We start from the raw sequence: 10747 nt of genomic DNA, 5'->3' as shown, positions 1-10747 counted from the left end.
TCTTCAGATTAAACAAGGAGAGAATCGACATTTTAGAAAAATAATATTTGAATATGCAAAAGAGTCAGTTTTACTACAAAGAGAAACCAAAAGAACTAAGGCTGAAGGAAAGCCAACTTAAGTACATTTGAGGCGAGACTGTTTGATTAGAAGGATAATGCTAGGAGGGGAAGACCAGAAACTGAACTACTCAGAAATATAATGGGAAGGAATAGTTATTATCAGATGAAACAGGAGGTTCAGGATAGAGGAAATTGGAGAACCCGCTTCTACTTGCCTTAGGACAGTTCCACATAATAATAATAATTTTTGAAATAGACATTTTCTTCAAAGGCAATCAGAACCTTTTGCAAAATCCTTCAGATCTTTTCTGGTATTCATACTAGCACCTCTGGGAAAATCTTCAAGGATTTCTCAGAGTCTGCAAAAATATACTTGATACAATCTTTATTGCTTCATAGGGGATTCTTCAACTATTCTTTAGAGATTGTGGGTTTTCACAGAGATGGATTGTAGAGGTTCCTAAAATATTCGTCACAAATTCTTCCACTAGATTCTTAGAGATCAATGAAACAGTTAGTTTGCTAGATTCATAGTGATCTTTTAAAATACTTGATAAAGGTCTCAAGAATCCTAGAGGAATTTTCAGTCTTTCAATTATAATCTCTGGTGAAGGTTTGAAAAGGTCTGTAACTGAACACCCTCTGCACATTCTGTAAGGATAAAAAACAGGTGAAAAGAATATTGATCATTTCTGAATTCTGAATTGTAAAATATAATAACCGAAAGAAAATGATGAATGATCTCTAAAGGTCACTAAAGTACGCCAGCCGTAACGACCAAAAATGTTTAGAAATGAAAACTTCTAAAGCATTTGTGAAGAACTAAGTAATTTCCAATGAACTTTTAAAGAGCCTTCTATGGAATTTTGATGAGCCTCTTACTAATATCTGAAACAGCGTCTAGATTCTCTGACGAACTCAACCAATAAAACTCCGTGTTGTCTCAAAAAATAACTACAACTGTACAACAAAAGTGAACTAATTGATTTGAGACGTAAATAAATTATAACGAGCGCACTTTTTGCCACGTAACGTAATATACAGGGTGACAATTTGAAAACTTACCACCCCCCATATCTTAGTAAATAAACGAGATATTTAAAAAAATCAAAATCCGTTTCGGTAATTCGGAGGGGGAATCACTCACAATGACATAGTTGGCGACGCACCCCCTCCAACCCCCTGCGCCCCAGCCACCCCAACTTTTAAATCTTAAATAGTGACCCCCCATGTGTGATACGTCGTTGGAAAGCTCTGAAAAAATGCTTTCCAACCATACCAAATAGCATTACATTTAGGTTAGTAATAATCGTGCAAATCAAAAAATAAACATGGAAAATCGTATTTAACTTGAACTTCCAAAGCCGACTCGACAGGAACTCATTTTTGATCGCCAGTTATAATCGATTCTCAAACTCTTGTCGAACCTTTTCAAATGTTGGTTTGGCAATATTTCGACATTCTTGAATTATTCTCTGTCTTAGTTCGTCTATGTTCGCCGATTGCGTTTTAAATACGACAGATTTCAAATGTATCATATTAGTTTATTTTTTGATTTGCACGATAATTACTAACCTAAATGTAATGCTATTTGGCATGGTTGGAAAGCATTTTTTCAGAGCTTTCCAACGACGTATCACACATGGGGGGTCACTATTTAAGATTTCAAAGTTGGGGTGGCTGGGGTGCAGGGGGTTGGAGGGGGTGCGTCGCCAACTATGTCATTGTGATTCCCCCTCCGAATTACCGAAACGGATTTTGATTTTTTTTAAATATCTCGTTTATTTACTAAGATATGGGGGGTGGTAAGTTTTCAAATTGTCACCCTGTATAGATATCAAATCGGTGTCGGAACGGTGAAATCGTCAAGTGTATCGAGGCAGTTTAATTGTTAAAATAATCTTCCAAAAGGATATCGGTAATCCTTGCAGTTAGCCGAAACATTAAGTAAACCTTTGGGTCCAATATTTTCTAAGAAGATCACGAATAATATATATCACTTGAAGTCTTCAATCAGAAGATGGCGGTGAAGTACTTTTCCAAGAGGCGTGACAGTTAAATTCTGCGTATTTATCAAGGACGTCCATATCGTAAAGCCCAATGTAAAAAATAAAGTAAACAGAAAACAAAAGAGAAGAAAAGGGGTCCTAAAAATATGCAATGTTAATGGAAGTATTCAGCAAATATGGCACATACCTATACGGGCGTACAATATATCCGGTAACTGTGACACTCAAGCTTTGTAAGAAAATCACAAAGGGAACGTTAGGGAACCTTTCAGACATAGCCGAAATTAAATCCCTTAAAAGGTAGACAAAAGTCAAGTAAAAAATTTCCCATGTATGTTTTTTCACAAGTAAACCGTGTAACGACTTCTCTTCTTCTGAAGGTAAACGAGATCGCTCGCGAAGTCGTTTTTTATACACAAAGTTTTTTTTAATCGATCTTGCAGTGACCACGCTGCCAGTGACATAAAAATCAAAATTTAGCTACACAACTTGAAGCGAAAGTTTTCTAAAAGCTACAGAACAGAATTGATCGCAACTGGGATAATTACTACTACTAAACGGTATTGTGTTTACATCACGACATAAATATATCAAGGCTTCCATCTAACGATTAAAAATATCTCTACTATGGAAATTCACTCTTTTATTACCCATAAGTCATAATATCACTGTTTATGTGGTAAAAGTTTACGATTACTATCGCAAAGTCGTTAAGCGACCAGCAGAGTGTACGACAATAAAACAGTACAGTTCGTACAAATATTCAACTTGCACTGAATCCAATGTGACAGATTCAATTAGTTCGAAGAATGATTGTTGGTTTAGTGGTAAGAAATTCGCTTTGCTATTCAATTCAAAAGTTTGCTGCGGCTGCTCGACCAAAGTTGTTCACAAATAATGTATTCCCAACAACGTTTCCTGTCGAGAATTGCGTAATAAAGTCGGATTATTTAGCCTTTGATTCAAAATGTTTGAAATTTATTTGGTTAGTCGACCGGTGAGCTGCAATAAAATTTACGAGAGATGGTTTAAAACTTTAAGCGGTTTACACATGGCAACAATTTGCCAACTTTTGCCCGTCTTAAACATGAGAACGCCCTCAGCGATAACCCTTTTAGTGTATTTTGTGCTTGTAAGCCTACACAAATAGGGGACCCGAGTCCTTTCGTTCAAGAAAAATGCCCACGTTTATAATCTGGTAACAATGACCTAAAGCTACATGTATGAAATGTCACTACTGTAGTATTAACTACATAATATATTAATAAAAGACATTCTATGGATTCATGCAGTAATTAATTGGGTTGTGCAACAATGAACGGATAATTTCCGTTCTCCTGCAGTCTGAGTTTAATTTCATGTGACAGAAAAGAATTTGGCCTACTACACAGTTCGTGCAGCAGCTAGTTTCATTTTTATATATTACCAATTGACTTCCAGTGGTTTCTCAAAAACATCTCGGTAATTGACCTGCCAATTTCTGCTATTGTACTAAATAAATGAACACTTCATCCCTCTGCACTTAGATATATAAAATTGATGGTATGTTTGTTTACAAACTTGACAATGCACGTTGACGTTGAACTTGTTTACTAACGCAATGTCAGTGTTGAATCCTTCACGCCATTATTGCGTTCTCTCAAGCATGCCAAGACGTATTGAGATTTAGCGCAAGAGTTGCAAACTTACCTCGATAATAAGGACGTCCAAGATCTGTAACAACGAGATCGTATTAAAAATAGAACAGAATAAATCAGGAACAAAATTACTCACTAGAGAGGCGACCTTGAGTATAAATCTATAATTTGTATGTGCTATTGTCTGTTGCAGATGAGCTATATTTTCTATCGTCGTGTAGCAATTCGCTTTACGATTACGTGACTGCATTACATTAAAAATTTCATATCTGTAATTAACGAGCTAACCTATGAGCATATTTCATTGCAATTAGAACACGGCGACGTGGTATTACGATATCGTAGTGCGCTCATACTGTAATCAAGTTGTAATAAAAACGCATAAATTTAAGTTCTATTTGGATTTTTTTCAGTGGTAATCAATAAGTAACCTCTACACCTTCCATTCCGTTTTCAACCATCCTGGCGCTATATAGGTATATATAGTTATTTTGCCTACTACGGGACTACTAACTTTTTCTTGAAAAACGATTTGTTTGTTCGTCAGTTGTTCTTCCATATGAGGAACACGGCGATTTAAGTAATCAATAAATCAAGCAATCATAACAATCAATATCACTCCTCCAAATCGCCAGGATCATCAAGACCTCCAACAAGGGGGTCTTTAACACAACGCCATACAAAGACCATCAGCTACAGACATAGAACTGTGCTCGAGTTCTAGGTAAATTAGATATCGGCACTGGAAATTCTGCTCCCCAATATTCAAGAACCGAAACGTCCTTAGTACATAATTTGAGCTCGTGTTGTGCCCCCCCCCCACGTTTTTGAACCAATCTCAAGTCTCTAAAACTCATAGAAATCGATTTGTCGTTAGAACAATAAAAAATAAATATTTCTAAAACATTAGACGATGTCGTGAAAGTTAATTCCCTCTCGTATTTTCGTATATTAATTATCACGCCCTGAAATCGTAAATGGTAAATGACCGCGCAATCGCGCCCTATGTATACAGGCTGTTTCACGCAAACCGTTACCTAAAAGTATTTAGACTTCCATTAATAATTTAAATCTGAAAATTTGCATACCAAAATAGTTTTTCATGATCGAAAGAAAATATTATCATGATCGTTTCACTTACCGTCATTCTTATTTTAAACAGCCTCTATATTTGATTGCATTTTCGAAATCTACATGAAAATCTACATCGTTTGATACGACACTCTCTATACCTAGTATCAAAGGTTTTCAAGTTATCCAAGATTTTTCAAAATTTTTGACGATTGACTGTTTTTCTTTAGTACCCTGTACCTATGGCCCCGTTGACTTGAATTTCAAAAAGTCTTCCACAATAATGACGAGATGCCAGATGCGAATGATTTAAATTTTGAACGGCCTTCTACAGGGTGTTTTAAAATTAATGGTTAAGTTTAATAACATCGAACCTTTTTTCAAATGAAACCTGCTTTATTTTTTTGAACTTTCAAATGTGGAAAAAAATTCTACATCGATCAATTATTAAATTCCCTATACCTATCTGTTATGGTTTTTTTTATTTAAGATTTTCTAAAATTGTGACCGCTATAATATGCATAATTTTCGTAGGAGACCTTGAAATAAACGCGTTAGTAGATGTCATTGTACCATCCTTGGAAACATTTCCTGGGGAAAACTACTGGTTTCAACTTAACGGAGCGCCAGCACATTCTGCCCATGATGCTTATATGCATTTGAACATTTTTGAAGACAGGTGGATTAGGGCCTACAGATCCGCGTTATTGGTCTTCTAGATCTCTAGACATAACGCCACAGGACTTTTATGTGTGCGATCTTATACAAAACAAAGTTACACCAGTTGTTTCTCGTGAAGAACTGCAAGTTAGGGTCAAGAGTTTTTGATGAAATGGGGTAGGAATTCGAGAGGCAACTATCAACGGAGTTAATCAGGGGATGCCATTATGCATTGAAAAAAACGGTGCCCACGCAGAACAAAACCTCAATTGATGTTTGTTTTTTATTTTGTCATTTATTACTTATGACTTGTTACGTGTTTTTGATTTCATCTTTATTTAACTTTGTATCTAGCTTTCTAATTAAAGTAAATAGGGTTTTTTCATACTTAGTGATATAATAAACTACCATGAATAATGGATGATAACAATTATAACCATAAAAGGATTTGTCTGACAGATCTGCTAACGCGTTTATTTCAAGGCCCCTAAGAAAATTGTGCATATAACGGTCACAATTTTTAGAAAATCTTAAATAAAATGAAAACCATACACATAGATATAGGGAATGTAATACTTGATCAATGTAGAATTTTGCACATTTGAAAGTTCAAAAAAATAAAGCAGGTTTCATTTGAAAAAATCAACTTTTAAGGTTCGAAGTTATGCATTTGAAATTTGATTGAAAAGTAAAAAGTAGTTTTCGCTTAATGTGAACTGCGAAGGCACTAATTTTGGCCCCCTTTATAACCAATGCGTTTTTAAAAATCCGATATAACTGAATATCGAACGATCGTCGAGATCTTGATACATACATCATTTTTACAATACGCCATAAGGGGTTGATTCTGTCCTACCATATCAGCATAGCTCCTAAAACAAATTTTTTAAATCGGCATTAATTTTAGTTTTACTTAAGGTGTCTACATTCAAAATTTCATTTAAATATGTTAACAAATAACAAATTTGAGATTGCGCATGCACAAAACAAATTTTTTGATTCGGAATTAGTTTTACTTTTATTCGAGGTACAAAATTTCATGTAATTCGGTTCAGAACTAATAGAGATGTCAAAAAATCGGATTGCGCATGCGAAAAACCCATTTTTATTCACCATCTTACTTTTATTAGAGCTGCCCCTATACAAAATTTCATGTAATTCGGTTCATTACTATCGGAGATGTCCAAAAACCGGATTGCGCATGCGCAAAACAATTTTTTGATTCAGAATTAGTTTTACTTTTATTCGAGATGCGTACATACAAAATTTCATAAAAAAAGTGGGTTTGCGCTAATACAAACGCTGGGTTGCGCATGCGCATTTTTATTCATCTGCATAGTTGGTTGAGGTTTAAGGAATATTTACTAACACAGAAAAGGGAACATGCATATGCTGTTTGTAACAAGAATTATAAAGAAACCCTTTGTTTGGAAGTTTGAGCAGTTTTTGGGCTGTCACTTTTTGGCCCGTTAGTCTACGAATCCAAAAACAATTGCGGTCTTTCTTATATCCTGAAGAACAATTTTCAAAGCGATCGAACGTTACTACACAAAGTTACCGTGCACACGGACAGACAGACGGACAGACAGACAATCGAACAAAACAAAAACCTATCCAGATAGTTAGTCGCCCGTGTCGTTACAAATTTCATTTGAAAGTGCAATATTTTCGAAGTTTCAAAAGAATTGTCCACTATGGAGAAGGATAAGGCGCAATTCCATCACGGTTTATACACTGATTTTGAATAGGTTTTTGTATAATCTTTGAACGTTGTTTGGGGAACAGTCCTATCCTGGTCCCCTTACACATGGTGTGGTGGTGAAAGCACTTATAAATGCAAATTAAGTGAGCAGATGATAATATCTTACTGCCGCCGAATATTAGATTTGAAATTGTTGCATAAATTTTTGCTGAAGATACATTCAAACCTATCTTGATATTTTTGTGGAATTTTTCACGATATAAAAAGCGTTAGCGGTTTTAAAAGGTGTGTGTCTCTGAGCAGCATTTCAAGTAAGCTAACATGCAATGCGAGGGTACCATAAAGATTACCATCGAAATTGATCGATAAAACTTATCTTAACTGATTGGAACAAATAGTGATATTATGATGATGGATTAAGCTTCGAAATAAATAGCTTTCAAGATGAAACTTAATAATTTTTCTCCTGTCAGCAGTTCTTCACCGTTCTCCTTGCTGTTTCTTATCTTCCCTTTGATATTTACAGTACCTATACCTCTAATTGTATTTCATAATTTCGTATTAAAACATTGAAAAAAAGCAAATGTAAACAATTCAGTAAATAGATTCTTCAAATTTACATTAATCATAAAACAATAATATTGTAAAGCAAGGAACACAAAGTTAAAATTAGATAACATGCAAATCGCAGGACAAGCAAGCCGTAATGAATGCAACTGAACATAAATTTGCATGCATTAAATATTAATTAAAGTCTTCCCTCACTGTGAGATGTAATGAATATTTCCTACAAATTGTGGGTAGTTTCTTTTTTTTAATCACAGCATACGATGACGCCGAGGATTTTCTCTAATTTTAGTACATGGAAATTTTATAGCATGAGATCATTATTAGATTGACCTAATAATTGAGGAGAGTACCTACGTGGGTGAAGTTCCTTTCAATCGACACGACAATATGAGTTCCATTAGGGCTTGTGACGACATGAATGCTACAAATTTGCTTCAGTCAACTGCAATACCATTGCGAATTTTGATCAAATTTATACTTCGATAAGGATTATAGGGGAAGAGGACGACGTCATTTATGATTAGGTAACACGATTATAAATTAACGTTATGGTGATGTTAACCTACATTTAACGCCATTCAGTATGTATGTCACCTAATGATTTAAACCTGGGTTGTAAACTTGACTTCTACAATATATTTTTTTTAATTTTTTGTTTAGAGAACCACCCCGGTAGTAATTGCACGGTTCGTGCGTTGCTTCATGGCTAAGGATCCGCGTTGAATTAAAGTGAACAACATTTCAAGTAACTAAATCTCGTTAATTTTGTGTTTGATGAATTGTAATATAATAAATCGGAATAACTTAACTCATTACTGTAAGTCTAAGGTGTAAAAATTACTGAAACAATTGGCCGATAGAATACTAGTCCACTGAACAATATAAAAAATACGCATATACAATTGATTTTTCTGCTATTTTATGTTCCAGTCACATTTCCGCCAAAGATGAAATCGTATCGTTCATCGAACTTTTGAACCATTCATTCCATTCAGTTCTGTCACCAAAGTCCTACAAAATTAATCAAACTCGTCTACACGTTCCAATTATTTTGAGTTTCGTTAAAAAGAGAATATCGCTCGGTTTTTAAAAGAAAGTAAACTTATATACAAAGTACTTAAAGTAGTCAAACGCAGAGTGACTAATTGCTACTATTAAACAAATGAAATGTACTTAAAAGTATAAGAAAACCAATTAATTCTTCTCGACGTAGCCGGCTATTACCATTAATAATAAAATTAAGAAGTGTGCGCGTCTGGTTTTGAAACTAATTAATTCCTTCCTTACTTCCAATTTTACAATTTTTCTTCAGATAAGGAACAAAATTGAAAGTCAAAATGCGAAATTGGATACGAAATGGAAACTCACATCTATCACATATTTTCCTGATAGTGTAATACAATTTTGTCATAGATTGGCAGGTTGACGTGCTCTCAATTCTGATTGAAAGGATGTGATAGGGATGTATAACCAATACCTATTTTAGGGTTTGATATCGATATTAAAAGCCGAAAAGTCTTTGCGCTTTGTGTGGACATAAAAAAATTTTGTTCAATACCTTTTGTTAATCTTTGCATTCGATATTGAAATGGTCGAGGGCATTAATTTTCGATAGAACGCATAAAAGTAAATGATGGAGGGTTTTTAATTAATGCGTGAAGATTTCTAGATCCGGTCATTTAATAAACCCTAAACGGATTGCCATCTGGAAATATTGTACTAATGAAACGACACTGATTATAGTCCAATTAACTATACTTTGAAAGGATTTCAATGTCCGCATTGAAAAGTTTTGTAATACCCTTTTAGATGGGAGCGGATAATATAATTTTGAATCTAAAGAGATCTAAACTGCATAATTAAATACGTCTATAGCTTATTTTCAAGAAGGAAAATAATATCTAGTTACACTGTCTGTTGCGTCCCGTTGTAGTTTTCCGTATGTGCCACTTTACCTCGTTACCTTCCGTTTTCCCTTCCCAACTTATTTAAACCGAACTTCAAACAATCTTGCGCAAAGAAAAGATGGAAACGAGAAGGGTTGATTGCGAGACATTGCGCGCGAGAAGGCCACCGAAGCAACCACTACCTCGTTTGTTCATCGCTTATTAAGAAAGCCACCATCAATAGATTTGAGTTAAGAATATCTTCGTCGTTTAACAACCATTACTTGGAATCAACAATTCCCAGCAACAATTTCGTCGTTTATCAGTAATTATCTGCAACCATTCCTCGTCTGTCCATCCATCTTCGTCGTTTTGTCAAACCATATCGCAAATTTGTTACGACCAGATTGATTGTATTATTTAACAACCTTAAATAATTAAGATTTTTTTGTTTAATTGCCCATGGAACATCTGCGTACGTGGTATGTGTAAAAACAAGCTCTGAACGCTTTTTTTTCTTCCAGAATTGTTCTTTTAATTTCTTTATATTTTGCCGAATAAATTTTTGTATTTGTCAATTAATTAATATTGTGTGTTTCATCGAACCCAAAGTGCGACCCAGATTGAGTTTTCATGTCGGGTTTTCCTATTCATACCCAATAATTGTGTCAGACGTTGAAAATTTGTGTAGTTAATTCTTTGGAATTTTCGATGCTGCACTTGCTCTAGAGGTTATTTCGCAGTGGAATCAGTTTATATCTGAATTAACTGCCCTTGCATCGTTACAGATACCTTGTAATGTAATTCCAGATGGCTTCCCTTCGTGCGCGTTGCATGGATTTTGGGCCAGAAAAACAATAATTACCAGTACCTTACCTTACGACCCGTACACTCTATTCAAAAAAGTAAATTTAATCCGAAATGCTCGAATTGATGTGCCTAATGTACGGGACTTTGAAATTCCACGAATAGGAGCAAAATATGGTACATTGGTAAGAAGAGAAAATTGATAATTTAAAAAAAAACCAATTACATAATTCATTAAAGATCCCTACAAATGGTTTTATGAAAAAATTATAGAAGAACAACAAAACAAAGAATAAAGGAAATCCATTACATGGTCTTTAATTGTCAATCTCTAGTTAACCAT

General features: G+C 34.7%; 1 long non-coding RNA gene across 1 annotated transcript in view; it reads right to left on the bottom strand.

Annotated features, from left to right (window-relative positions):
* Positions 1-3756: 3756 nt before the first annotated feature.
* LOC116177387 overlaps positions 3757-10747 on the bottom strand; it is a 68281-nt gene continuing 61290 nt past the window's right edge. Inside the window, exon 4 of the long non-coding RNA XR_004146663.1 lies at positions 3757-3784. This is a non-coding gene — a long non-coding RNA (uncharacterized LOC116177387). The remainder of the gene's footprint in view (positions 3785-10747) is intronic.

Source organism: Photinus pyralis, unplaced genomic scaffold (assembly GCF_008802855.1).
Source record: "Photinus pyralis isolate 1611_PpyrPB1 unplaced genomic scaffold, Ppyr1.3 Ppyr1.4_LG7, whole genome shotgun sequence".
Lineage (NCBI taxonomy): Eukaryota > Metazoa > Arthropoda > Insecta > Coleoptera > Lampyridae > Photinus > Photinus pyralis.
Note: the sequence above shows the minus strand (reverse complement) of the source record. Positions and strands in the feature narration are given on the sequence as shown.